Source organism: Octopus bimaculoides, chromosome 14 (assembly GCF_046866305.1).
Source record: "Octopus bimaculoides isolate indiv1 chromosome 14, ASM4686630v1, whole genome shotgun sequence".
NCBI classification, from domain to species: Eukaryota; Metazoa; Mollusca; class Cephalopoda; order Octopoda; family Octopodidae; genus Octopus; species Octopus bimaculoides.
Window position 1 is genome coordinate 35458208 of NC_142941.1, and position 14442 is coordinate 35472649.

Genomic DNA, 14442 nt, shown 5'->3' on the forward strand with positions numbered 1-14442 from the left:
ACTGTTCTGGTGTTTACAGTGTGTTAGTAGGCTTAGTATTGTGGATGTGGGTGGGAACACAATGAAAAACTATTGCCTATCTGTGAGCCAGTATTATGTCCTCCCCTTAGAAGGAGAGGGCATAATCGATTAATCATTTCTGTTCTGGTAGTTGAATGTAAAGTGTTTTATAGATTGCCATGCCATTAAAAAAAATGTCACAGTTTCTAGTACTGAATGAGCTCATACACATCTCAGTTCAGAAAGCCTTGATCTTCAAATTCTTATGATGCCTTACATATGCTCTGATGATCTAAAGTTTTTGTTAGGCTAAGAAGAGAAGAAAGAACCTTCAGCTTGTCTGTCTTGACCTAGCAAATACACATTAACCGTTTTTCAATGTATTGCTACACAAAACATTTATTGCTTTGTTTTTAAACATTCTAAGATGTGTAAGGAAACTTCCAAAGCAGTACTTTGGGTCTGATAGGTTTGACTTGTATGCCAGAAAATAGTGTATGTGTGTGTGTGTGTGTGTGTGTGTGTGTGTGCGCGTGTGTGCGTGTGTGTTTGCGCGCGCGCGCACACACACTATATTCTGGCATACAATCAAACTTTCCAGACCAAAATTTATGGCCCCCAAAAGTTAAGTTGGCTTATATACACTGAGACAATTTTGAAGGACCAAACATTTCGTGTGAAATACAGCAGGATTTGAAGAGATAGTGATGATGACATACTTCATTGACTTCCATGCTAGAAAATGCATTTTATATAAATATATACATACATATATATATATATATATACATGCATACATACATTGTTCAATAAGTCCTTCCATTTTTATGATTTATGAGAGATTTGGCTATAATTTCTTGCAAGTCAAGTGACTAAGAATGGCTCCACTGGTGAATCATGTCAGGGTGGTTGACCAATTATATGAAAATTTTAGCATGATGCAGGAATTACATTTTATGGTTTATGATAGAATCCACAACAAACCACAGGAACTTAGCATTATTTTTGTGTATTACACGAAAGATGTTTGAGATGCAGTTTGAATACCAGTCTTAGGTTCATTGTTTCTGTTGAACAGCAGTTCATAGAATTTGTTGCTTTTAGGAAATATTTATTGATTAGAATGAGGAATTCACTTGCTATAATATAAGTCTTGGTTTTTATATCAATGTTGAATAATGAACCATATCGCATCTATGCAATAAACTACAGCACACAAAATGTTTAGCTGCTTACTTTATATACATTTCCCAACTCATCTACAATTCAATCTGTTATTAATTGTCGTTAAAGGCTTAAGTAATATGTAACTGCATCAGTCTTACATAGGCACATGTATTTTGATTTGAAGCAGAGGCCAGTGCTTTTAACAGCTGAAGTATTTACTGGAAACATGCCATGTTTATTGGTTATGTTTTTTTAAATAGTAAATCATACCAGAGGAGTTTTATAGCTGGATTCCAATTATGCAAGTAAATGTATACATGTTTGTATTGTTTGCTTACTAATGTCTCATGAGGGAATTTGGTTGATGGAAAATGTATGGAAGTCTATGGTGTGTGTGTGTGTATACATGCTGGTGCCATGTAAAAAGCACTGGTGCTGGTGCCACATAAAATATGTCATCAATGTTATCCATGAGAAAGGCAAAGGCCAATACAGCTTGGCACCAATGACACCGCAACTCATTTCTACAGCTGAGTGAACTGAAGCAATGTGAAATAAAGTGTCTTGCTCAAGAACACAACACATTGTCTGGTCCAGGAATCGAATTTGCTACTTTATGACTGTGAACCTGATGCTCTAATCCCTGAGCTGTGTGCATGGATGGATGGATGGATGAATAGATGGATAGATGGATGGATGAATGAATGGATAGATGGGTGTGTGTGTGTTTGTCCCTCACCACCTCTTGACAAACAATGCTGGTTTGTTTGCATCTCCATAGCTTAGCGGTTTGGTGAAAGAGACCAACAGAATAAGTACCAGACTTTAAAGTAAGTACTAAAGTTGATTTGTTTTGACTAAACTCTTCAAGGCTGTGCTCCAGTATGGCCACAGTCCAAAGATTGAAACAAGTAAGAGATAAAAGATAGCAAGAGATAGCATAAAGACAGCATAAATTGTATTTATATTCAATTTAATTGTTTTACAGTAATATGCATTAAGTTGCTTTATTAGAAATCATATTAAATTTTATTAATTTCGACTCATATTGTTCATTACTGAATAATTTTGATTTGTATTGTCTGAGTTGAAATTTGAATATGGAAGAGATATAATTGCAGGTGTAGCCATGTGATAAGAAGTTTTCTTCCCAACAACACACGGTTTCAGGTTCAGTCCCACTGCAAAGCATCTTCTACTGTAGCCCCAGGTTGACCAAAGCCATGTAGTAGATTTGGCAGATGGAAACTGAAAGAAACCTCTTATATATGTGAATGTGTTGCCTTGACTTCATGTGACATTAGCATGCTGGGTGAAATGCTTAGTGGTATTTTGTCTGCTGTTACATTCAAATTCTGCCAAGGTCAGCCTTGCCTTTCATCTTTTCGGGGTCAATTAAATAATTACTGGTTACGCACTGGGGTCGATGTAATCGACCTAATCTCTTTGTCTGTTCTTGTTTGTCTCCTCTATGTTTAGCCGCCTGTGGGCAATAAAGAAATAAATATAAATAAGTGTCACCATTATGGAAGTGGTGTCCTTCACTTACAATTTTCATGAAAGAGTGTTTGGTCATGGAGAAATGTTACCTTGCTTGACAACAAGTATAGGCTACTGACAGGGAAAAGCAGTAAAAATCTACCTCAACAAATTCCATCTGACACATGTAAACATGGAGAAATGGACATTAGTTTGATGCTGAGAAAGGAATGTTCACTATCTGAACACATTTTTTCTTACTGATGATACTAAAATCTCTGATTCCACCCCAAAAAAAAAAAAAAAAAAATGATGATTGCAGTTGTAATGTTTATTCATACCAATAATCTAATTCTGATTTCTCACTAACCTGACAATTGAAATCTGAATATTTTAGCATATGCATAAATAACAAAATAGATTGGAACTGTTTTGTTTTGGTTTTGCTAAATTCCTATTCTTGACTGTTTTTTCATTCGCTATCCTCTGATGCATCTGGACACATCATCAGTGATGTTTCTTGGGATCATTAGGCACTCCAGGCCTTTCAACATCTAGCAGCCTTACCCAAGTGACACATATGGCTTAGTGGTTAGGGGTGTTGGGGTCATAATTGTAAGATTGTGGTTTCAATTCCTGGACCATGCAACAAATTGTGTTCTTGAACAAATCACTTAATAACATATTGCTCCAGTCCACTCAGGTGGCAAAAATGAGTAATCCTATGACACTCCAGCATCCTTTCCACTGAGGAAATATATGTACAACTGAAACTGAGAAACCCACCCTATGAGTCTATATGACTTGTGAAGGATCGTTTATTGAGGTGACCTAACCAGGGTTGATCAGGCCCTAGCTTATAGCCAGTTACTATTACCTTTGGTAGCAATGCTCTTCCCAACACCTTCTGAACTACAACCACCTTGAAGTAACTTCTAATGCTTCTTCATCCAATTTGATGATCTTCCACCTACTGGCTCCTGTGATACCGAGCTTGTTGTAAGCACTGTTGAGGGTCTGATCTGCAAACCCTTTGCATCCCACCTCTATGATATCACACTTTGCTTGCCAACGATTGCTTTGGCATAGCTCCACCAGAATATTATATTTCCTCCTCTTACTGTCATTTGCCTCTTTGATGTGGTCTTCCCAGTCAAAAACACCTTTCTGTTTTGTGTACTCACTGAACACAGCTGTTTATTAATACAGCATCTCATTCAATGTTATAGTGATCTAACCCAGTTTGATGTTTTATATCTTCTCAGTATCTGACTTTATAAGAACTGTTGTCTCAATCTTTTATTTTATATTTTTGTTACAATAAATTTTGGTTGTTAGGGATCCAGCTTTGATTCATAGTCCAGAAATTTGTTTTTGTAATCACTTTTATTACAATGATGCTTGTTTAACAGTTTTTCGATAGGATTATGCCAGGGATATTTTGCTCTACAGAAAGATCATTGTATCAACATAGTCACTTAGGCATCAAACAAAATACTTTGCAATATTTATTTTGATTCTTTACATACTGGAATAAAATTCAAACCTTGCCAAGGTGAACTTTGCCTTTCATTCTTTTGGTGGTTGTTAAAACAAAGTACCAGTCTAGAGTGCATGAGTCAGTGTAATTAATACGCACCAATATTGCAGGCCTCATACCTAAATTGGAAGCAATTTCACTTGCAATACTGTCTATTATGAAGTTCCAATAAGTTTCGTTGCCACATACAACTTGGTCAAATTAACAGTTCCACTGCAACGGAATTGGAAATTGCATCTGTAACTTGTAAGGTGCAGAAATACAAAAGCTAAAAGAAAAAATTTTCCTGACAATTCATAATAAACAATCATCATCATTTAATGTCCACTTTCCATTTAATGTCCACTTTGCATAGATAAGATGGCATTTGTGGAGACAGATTTTCTATAGCAGGATGGTTTTCCTGTCCCCAACCCTCACTTGTTTCTAAACAAGATCATATTTCCCCAATGGCTGGACATGTTTTTCACAAGAGACTGTAAAACATTGTGTGTATGCTGATGATACTTATTTACAACTATCACATGATATCTAAATGAGCATACATATAAATACATATACAGAAAAGAATATACATACATGTGTGTGTGTATATATATATATATATATATATATATATATATATATATATATCAAATAACAAAGGTGGCTATATGCAATATAAAACCAAAATGGAAAAATTCAACTGTCACTAATTGTGACTAATGGTGAAGTGTAGCACCTACATTGCTAGAAATAAAAGTTAAAAGACCCTTAGTCACTAGGAAGTACAATTCCATACAGTGACAGGAGAGATAACTAACCCACAGTGAGCAAGATCTCTATACTAGTCTAGTTTCACTTAAAATTAAAGCTCATCAGTAGTGATTACTCTATTGCTGGATGGTTTGACTAAATCCCAACTGTCAGTATTTAGTATTTACCATATGAATCTACAGTTGATTCAGCAAAATGGTAATGTGAAAATTATAACATAATCACGGCAGCTATATGCAATATAAAACCAAAAAGGAAAAATTCAGTTGTCTTAAACACATAGATAAGCACAACAGATTCCTTTCTTTCAGTTTCTGTTCACCAAATCCACTCATAAAGCTTTGTGGTCAGTCATCCAGGGCTATAGCAGAAGGCACTTACTCAAAGTGCGACACAATAGGACTGAACTAGAGACAGCATAGTAGGGAAGCAACCACACACACCCAAGCCTGCCTGCATCTATCATTAACAAATAAAAACTATTAACATTAAATAAATGGCAAGTATATATATGACAGGGTTCTTGTGTTTTTGTGTGTACTTAAATTGCTAACATGGCTCTTCCTAATGTAATTGCTTTAATTTCAACCTACGATTTCAGATCATGTTACTAGCCAAACAAGTACAACGTCTGAAATTTATTTGTATGTTCATTCATTAATCATGTTCTTGTTTTTCCCTTCTTTTTTTGTTTTTTTGGGCTTATTTTGTTTTATTTTCTGCCATCCTTGCATGCATTTGGATGGAAATTTGTTTGATACAGGATTTTAAGCTCTTCCTGCTACCAACCTGCATCTCTCTCATTCTTCATTCTTTTTGTCTTTCAAATAAGGGAGATAATTATTCCACATGTCCTTGAAAGAAATGCCAACATCAGTACCACTTCACCCAAATGTTAACAAGTATGCAATACACACACACACATGCATGCACACACACATATGCACACACACACACACACATGCACATACATATATTGCTTTCGAATTTTGGCACAAGGCCAGCATTTTCAGGAGAGGGTGTAAGTTGATTACTCAACTGGTATTTATTTTATAAACCCTAAAAGGAAGAAAGGCAAAGTCAACCTCAGCAGAATTTGAACTCAGAACATAAAGACAGACTTTCGTTGACTCCTGTGCAGGTGACACACTAAGCATTTTGTCTGACAATGGTAATCATTCTGATAGTTCACTGCCTTCACACACACATATATTATTAATGTTCGTTTTTATGTCAAGTTATATATAAAAACAATTTATCATCAAACTAAAGAATTACTCACTACATTTTTTTGTAGAGTACATACTTATGAAATTTTTAAAGGAAGTCACTTGGAAGTTTTAACCTGCTAGCCTCCATTGGATAGTCCAACGAAAGCTAGCAGGCTGAGATTTTGCAGTCATTATCACCCGACTTCTTGTATGAAAATATATGTCAAACAAAAATCAAGTGTCTTAAAAGTCCTTCCTGAGCCATAGGCTCATAAGCTCAGTTTCTCAAATTCTGTGTGTATATATTTCCCTGCTAGATGGGATACTTATTTCTTTATTGCCCACAAGGGGCTAAACATAGAGGGGACAAACAAGGCCAGACAAAGGGATTAAGTCAATTACATCGACCCCAGTGCGTAAGCATAACTGGTACTTAATTTATCGACCCCGAAAGGATGAAAGGCAAAGTCGACCTCATCGGAATTTGAACTCAGAACGTAACGGCAGACGAAATACTGCTAAGCATTTTGCCCGGCGTGCTAACGTTTCTGCCAGCTCGCCCTGCAATATGGGATACTGGTCTGTCTTTTGATTTTTTTTACCATTCAACTTGAAGAATGTGAAATGAAGAGTTTTGCTCAAGAACACAATGCATTACCCAGTCTATAGATGAAAACAACAATCTTAGGATCATGAGTCCAGTACCCTAACCACTAAGTCACACACCTCCTCATAGCACACAACACACACACACGCATCTTTTATCTTTTACCTGTTTCACTCATGAGACTGTGGCCATGCCAGGGCACCGCCTTGAAGAAATTTTAATCAATCAAGTTGGCCCCAGTTCTTAGACTATTTTTAAGCCTGGTATTTTTATTCTATCAGTTGTTTTTGCCAAACTGCTAAGTTACAGGGATATAGACACACAAACACTGATTGTCAAGCGGTGATGAGGGATAAACAAAGACACACACAAACACACACACATAACACATACATATATGCACAATAGGCTTCCTTTAGTTTCTGTCTCCCAGATCCATTCACAATGCTTTGGCAGGCTTGAAGTTATAGTAGAAAACACTTGCCTAAGGTGCCACAGAGAGGGACTGAACCTGGAACCAACTGGTTGGAAAGCAAACTTCTCACCTTATAGCCACACAACACACACACATGTCACAAACAAATACACACACACAATGGGCTTCCAAACAGTTTCTCTCTATCAAATTCATTTACAAAGCATAGGTCAGACCATGGCTTTCATTGAAGACACTTGCCCAAGACACAATGCAGTAAGACTGGACCTGAAACCATATGGCAGCAAAGTGAGCTTCTTATCCATGCTTATACCTATAATATCGGTTTCAAGTTTTGACACAAGGCCAGCAGTTTGTGGGAAAGTGGAAGTCAATTACATTGACTCCAGTGTCCAGTGGGTACTTTTTTTATTGACCTTGAAAAGATGAAAGGCAAAGTCAACCTCGGTACAATTTGAGAAAACCAGGACCCAAAGTAGGACGAAATGCTGCTAAGCAGTTTGCCCAGTGCAGTAACGATTTGTGCTGCCTGCTTATGTCTATAATACTAACAGCAGTTTAGAAAATGCTCACTGGAAATCAGTGGAATTGATGAAATGCATATATTGCATATATATATATATATATATATATATATATATATACATATATATATAGGAGCCTAACCAGTCATTTTCAGCTTGTGCCAGCTGCTGTTGAGACATTAAGTGTTCTTGAATCTTCTGCCAAATTCCTGCCAGGTGGAGTGGCTGCTGCAGAAGATGTCACTAACCATTTTCCATAGCGATGCCATCATGGTCATTACTGCAGAGCACGGCTGACCACACTGTTTGTTCTGGGGTATGTGGCCCATCACTCCCTCCATCTTGTGCTGCTTTTCCCTCTTTTTTTTTTTCTTTTCCTGTTGGTGTGGACATGTGCTGTATACAGAAGATGACTTTTGGGGAAAGAAATGCCAAACATACAAAGAAAGTAGAAGAAACTGACAAAAGAGGAAGACGAAAGAAGAAAACAGGGAAAATGTGATGAAAGCTCATCTCAAGAGGCTGAAAATCACCAAGGATATGACGACGGACTATAACAAGTGATAAGAAACTGTGCTGAAGAAGACTCATGCTGCAGCCCAGGAAAATATGGAAAAGCAGACACAAAATAATAATGATGATTATGATGATAATGATGTTATTTCATACACATTCTCTCACACTTTGCATATATTTTCATCTCTTCTTCTTAACCATGAGCCTCATCCCATAATGTCGCACAACAGAACCACAACTACTACTATTACTGCTTCTGATGCTGCTGTTACTACTACAACCACCACCACTACACAATTACCACTACCACCACCAACACTGCTAATTTTCAATGATCTTTGTAAATATTTTACAATTCTTCTTCCCCTCAATTGTGCCCTCTCCACTACCTCATTGCAATATATATATATATATATATATATATATATATATATATATATATATATATATATATACATACATTATATATATATATATATATATATATATATATATACATACATTATATATATATATATATATATATATATATATATATATATATATATACATACATTATATATATACATATGTATACACACATATCAAATATATATATAGAGAGAGAGAGAGAGATTCTCTCTTCTTCTGCCATGGCTGGTCGGTCTCACCCCCCCCCTTCTCTCTCTCTCTCCCCTTGCTCTTCTTTTCCCTCCTTTCTCTCCCAATTTTCAATTTCCCCAACTTGACTCCCACTTAGATATTTCCTACCACGCCACCTACCACTTAACCAAACATCCATAGTTCCATCACTTTTAGCTATTTTATTTTTCAACCCTCTTTTTTTTTGGTTCCCATGTTTCAACCCTCTGCCCTATCCCCAACCCAATCTACTTTCACAATTACTACAAATCTCATGTACCAACACCAACCAAGTACCCTGTCCTCCCCTCCGCCAGCCACCTACTCATTATTCCTTATATCTCTGATGGAGGTGCATGTGTGTGTGATGGGGTAGGTGCTTTTTTTCTCTTGTAACTACAAAAGAAACACCCACAATTTCTTTTTTTTCCCTTTTTTCTTATGTGTGTGTGTGTGTGAATAACAGAACCACAACTAGAAGTTTACAACAAAAACAGAACTACAAAACTAAGAACAGAAACATAGCCACAACAACATTAACAAAAATTAAAACCTCCAACAACAAGAACAGCAACATCAACAAAAATAATTTTAAAAAAAGTAATTATATAAATACAACCACATTATGATGGAAAAAGCAGAAAATCTAGCATTATTTTGAAACTGCTAACTTGATTAAAGCTACTGCTGGTGATAGTTGGGGTGGTAGTGTAGTGGCAGTGGTTGTGTGATGGTGGTTGTGGTAGTAGTGTGGTGGTAATGTTGTTGTGGTGGTGGCAGTCTGGCTCTAGGGAGTGTGGTGTTAGTGGTGCAGTAATGGAGTGGTGTTGTAGTGATAGTGCTGTGTTCATTGTGGTAGTAGTGGTCGTAGTGTAATGATGGTAGTGGTATGACAGTGGTAGTGGTGATGGTGGTAGTGTATAATGGTGGTGACATGACAGTGGTAGTGGTGTGGTAGTAGTGTAGATTGTGGTGGTGGTAGTGTATAATAGTGACAGTATGACAGTGGTAGTTGTGATAGGGGTGTGGTAGTGGTGACAGTGGTGCTGTTATTGATGGTAGTCATGGTAATAGTGGCAGGGGCTGTGGTATAGGTGGTAGTTCTGCGATAGCAGTGTTGTTGTTGGTAGTGGTGATTGTGATGGTGGTATAAGTGGTGGTGGCAATGGTAGAGTTGGTGGTATAGGTGGAGTTGCTGAGGGTGATGATGATGATGATGGTGGTGTGGGAAGTGGTGGGGGTTGATAGCAGTAGCTGTGGTGGTGGAGGTGATAATCTCAGTACTAACACCTATTTTACCACCACCACTACCCTTCTATTACCATATCAACAGCTTTCTGACCACCACCAGAACAACCACCACTTCAAACTTCCAACTCTACTCTTGACCCCCCACCACCAACATCTACTGACAGTCACTGCCAATCGCTAATATTACTACCACTAACAGCCACCACCTCTACTACAATTTTGACTACTAACCAGCACCACAACTCCTATCAACACTAGCTACTACCACCACCTTTACTACTACTATTAGCAACCACTTCCAACACTACTCCTACTCACCTCCACTACTACCTCCACTTCTACTAGTAGCCACCACCACTACAACTACTACTACAACAAACCATCACTACCACTACAGTTCTATGAGCCACCACCACTACTACTTACTATACTACTATCCACCAGCGCCACCACTGACACTACTACTACTACCACCACCACCACCACTACTACTACTACTACTACCACCACCACTACTACTACTACCACCAACAACAACAATTACTATTACTACTATTCCAACTCTAATCAACACCAATATTATTATCAATACAACTACAACCTTATCCAAAGGAACACCACCACCATCACCACCACCAACAACAACAACAGCAATATGTCTTAAGCAAGAACAACAAAAATGATTGCTTTTCTTTCTTTCATTCTGGTCCCACTATCCCCTTATCCCAACCAACCCCTACCTCATTCTATACTCTATTCTGTCCAATCCATTTTACTCATCCACAAGATCTTGAAACTAAGAATGCTCTCCATTCAAAGGAATAGTTTTTTTGTTGTTGTTGTTTTTTGTTTTATTACGTATGGTTTTTATTGTTTTTGGTTTGTTTTATGCCTTTTTATTTGTTTGATTTTGGGGGGATTTTTGTTGCTTCTTCAATGGCAATTTAGTACTCTCTCAGTGGTTGTTGACAAAACATTCTGATTGGATGACTTTCAACACCAACAGAAGCTTCTAGATCTATTCTATATCAGAATGGTATTTTCTTAAGCCTTGCTCTTTTTTTTTTTTAAATATATGTGTGTGTGTGTGTGTGTGTGTGTATATATATATATATATATATATATATATATATATATTATTATTATTATTATTATTGTTATGGCTTTTTGTTTAGTTTGGTTTGTGATTCTCCAGCTGACTGAGCATGGAGGAATCCTATTCAAAGTCATGAATTGATCTTGTTCTTTCTGAACCTTTATTCCATCTTTCAAAGAATCCAAATCCAGGAAAAACAAACAAATAAAAATAATTAAATAAATAAATAGAAATAAAACAAAATAAATAAATTAGCAAATTAGAAGAAGGGAGGAAGGGAGAAATAATTTTTACACATTTAGCCGACATACTTTGTTTGGGCCAAGTTGAACATGAGTATAACAGTATAATTGGCTGAGATAGAAAGAGAATGTGGGTAGATACCATGAGTTCACTATGGTTGTATATGTGTGTATATATGAATATATATATATATATATATATATATATATATATATATATATATATATATATATATATACATGCATGTGTGTATTATGTGCGTGTTTGTTGGAACAAGGAATCCACATCACATTCTAACTCACAAGAATGGAAACAGATTTATAAAGCTGTACATTAAATCAACAATAAAGATATACGTATATACACATATATTTATACACACACATAAATATTTATCTATTTGCCCATTAATGTATTTCTCTATATACCCATTCACACACACACACTCGCATTTATATCATCACCACCATCATCATCATTGATTGAGTGTTCACTTTTCTATTCTCGCATGAGTCAGATGAAATTCCATTACTTCTGTGGCTTGATGCTCTTTCTGATGCCAACCCTTGTCTGTTTCTCGAGTGAGTTAATATATCCCCAAATCTTACATAGATGAACAGCACACACTCTCTCTCTCACTAACACACACACATCTTCATTGAGTGCACAAGACTTAAAGTTTCCTATGATTTTATTCCAGCCAGCTGGTGCAATGGCATGGAGAATAATCAGCTGAAGTACTTGGGCAGTTGCTTAAAGAATTCCAAAACTTACCCCCATGCTTTTCCAGAATCCAATGATCTATTTTACTCCTTCTACTTTTGATGACAGGAATAAGGATTTGAACTCAGTATGTCCATATCCAAAACAGATCTTTAATCTTTGACTTATTTCAGTTATTTTACTGCAGTCATGCCTTGAAGAATTTGGTCCAGTGCCAAACAAATTTACTCCAGTACTTTTTCATTTTTAAAGCCTGGTACTTATTTTATCAGTCTCTTTTGCTGAACTGCTAAGTTATGGGTATGTAAACAAACTCACACTGATTCTCAAGCTGTGGTGGAAACATATGCATATGCACAAATATATACATACAAACATGCACACACATATCTTTTATCTTTTACTTCTTGGAAACAATAGGTTGCTCTGAAGTTGAGAGCAATGTCCATGTGTTAGAAAGATCAAATGATCTCCTCCATCTTTGTCAAGGGGAGTGCTACATATCTCTCCTTTTTTGCAACACATATATACATACACACACTCACAAAGCTTTGATTGGTCCAAGGTTGTTAAAGAATACACTTGCCCAAAGTGTCATGAAGTTGAACTGAATCCAAAACTACAGGGCTGTGAAGCTAGCTCCTTCACGACTCCAGCCACCACAATTCATATTATTCAGCATGCTAACATTCAGCATACTAATCTACCATACTGGACTAGCACTTTATTTACCAAGCCCTAAAGGATGAAAGTCACAAGAGAGTAGATGAAAGTACATCATTGATAAGGTTGCAGGCTTTGATAAAAGGACTATGACAAACCAATTGATTGGTTGATTAATCAATGGATCACATCTTTAGTTAACAATCAAATTGATAAGAAGAAATGAGATATGACTGGTGCAAATGTTTTAATTATGTGCATCTGTTTCAAGATACAATTTTATATTTAAACAGATGTTTGCTTCCCAATCACTTTGTCTCAGGTTCAGTCTCACTGCATGATAACTAAGATAAGTGTTTTCTAATTTTTAATATAGCCTCTGGCTGACTAAAGCAATGTGGGTTGATTTTAGTGGACAGAAACCAAAAGAAGCCTATTGTGTGCATGGGGTATACTCTTTATGTTGCATGTCTCGTTTCTCTGTTTGTTTTTTCCGTTGTTCACAAAAAAAGTTTGTTTTCTATGTTTTGTTTTTACGTTTTCGTTTCTCATCATGTTCAACGTTTTTTTGATGTCCTGTACCTATATATGCATGTATATATATGTATGGATATATGCATATATATGTATGGACATATGCATATATTTATATATTATTTATATTATTATATGATCGAACACCACGCATCTTTTCTAAGTAAGTTTTATCTTAATATTACAATGCACACTCTTCTACTAGTTCTTCTCTGTCTATATCTCTCCCTCTCTTGTTCTTCATCCTTTCTGTTTTTCTCTCCCACCCTTTTCCTATTCTTCTCTCCCTTTTACCGTCCCCCCTCTCTCTCTCACTCTTCCTCCTTGACTCTCTCGTCGCTGACACGTGATGAAACGGGATCTCTCTTTCTGTCCACTGCCTTTCTAAAGAAAAGACGTACCTTTTTCTGTCGCTTCTCTCATAGTTCGTCTACTTGCATTCATAATCATTTTTCCATCGTCTTGGCTCAACAGCCCTCACCGTTTGTTTTTACTGTCTTGTTCTCATTGTCCTATTCTTGTTAACACTTTCACCCTCCGCAAAAAATCCCAAATTTTATTTAATTTCCTTTGCGGGAAGGACTGTTTCAACGAAGTCGCGTATTGTCCTTGCTTTCAAAATGCGGAGTAGATGGAACAGGGACAACTGACGAAGAGGTATACTCTTTATGTTGCATGTCTCGTTTCTCTATTTGTTTTATTCGTTGTTCGCAAAAAATGTTCGTTTTCTATGTTTTGTTTTTGTTTTCGTTTCTCATTGTGTTCAAGGTTTTTTTTTTTTTGATGTCTTGTACCTATATATGCATGTATATATATATACATATATGTAGGTATGTACATATATGTATGGATATATGCATATATTTATATATTATTTATATTAATATATATATATATATATATATATATATATATATACATACATGTTATATGGGTGTATGCACTTACATGTATTTATGTGTGTGTGTGGTTGTGTATTCTTGTCTTAACATCATATGATATATATATAGGTGTATAAAGGTTGAATGTGGATTCGTCCTTTAATTTGAATGTTTCCAAAAAAGATTTCTAATAT

General features: G+C 36.2%; 1 long non-coding RNA gene and 1 other non-coding gene across 6 annotated transcripts in view; one reads left to right on the forward strand and one right to left on the reverse strand.

Moving 5' to 3' along the window:
* Window positions 1–14442, forward strand: part of LOC149132684 (uncharacterized) — a 451111-nt gene that overhangs the window by 189536 nt on the left and 247133 nt on the right. The window lies entirely within an intron of this gene.
* On the reverse strand, window positions 12582–12693 carry LOC128249467 (U6atac minor spliceosomal RNA). The gene has a single exon (XR_008265585.1). It is a non-coding gene; the product is annotated as a U6atac minor spliceosomal RNA (small nuclear RNA).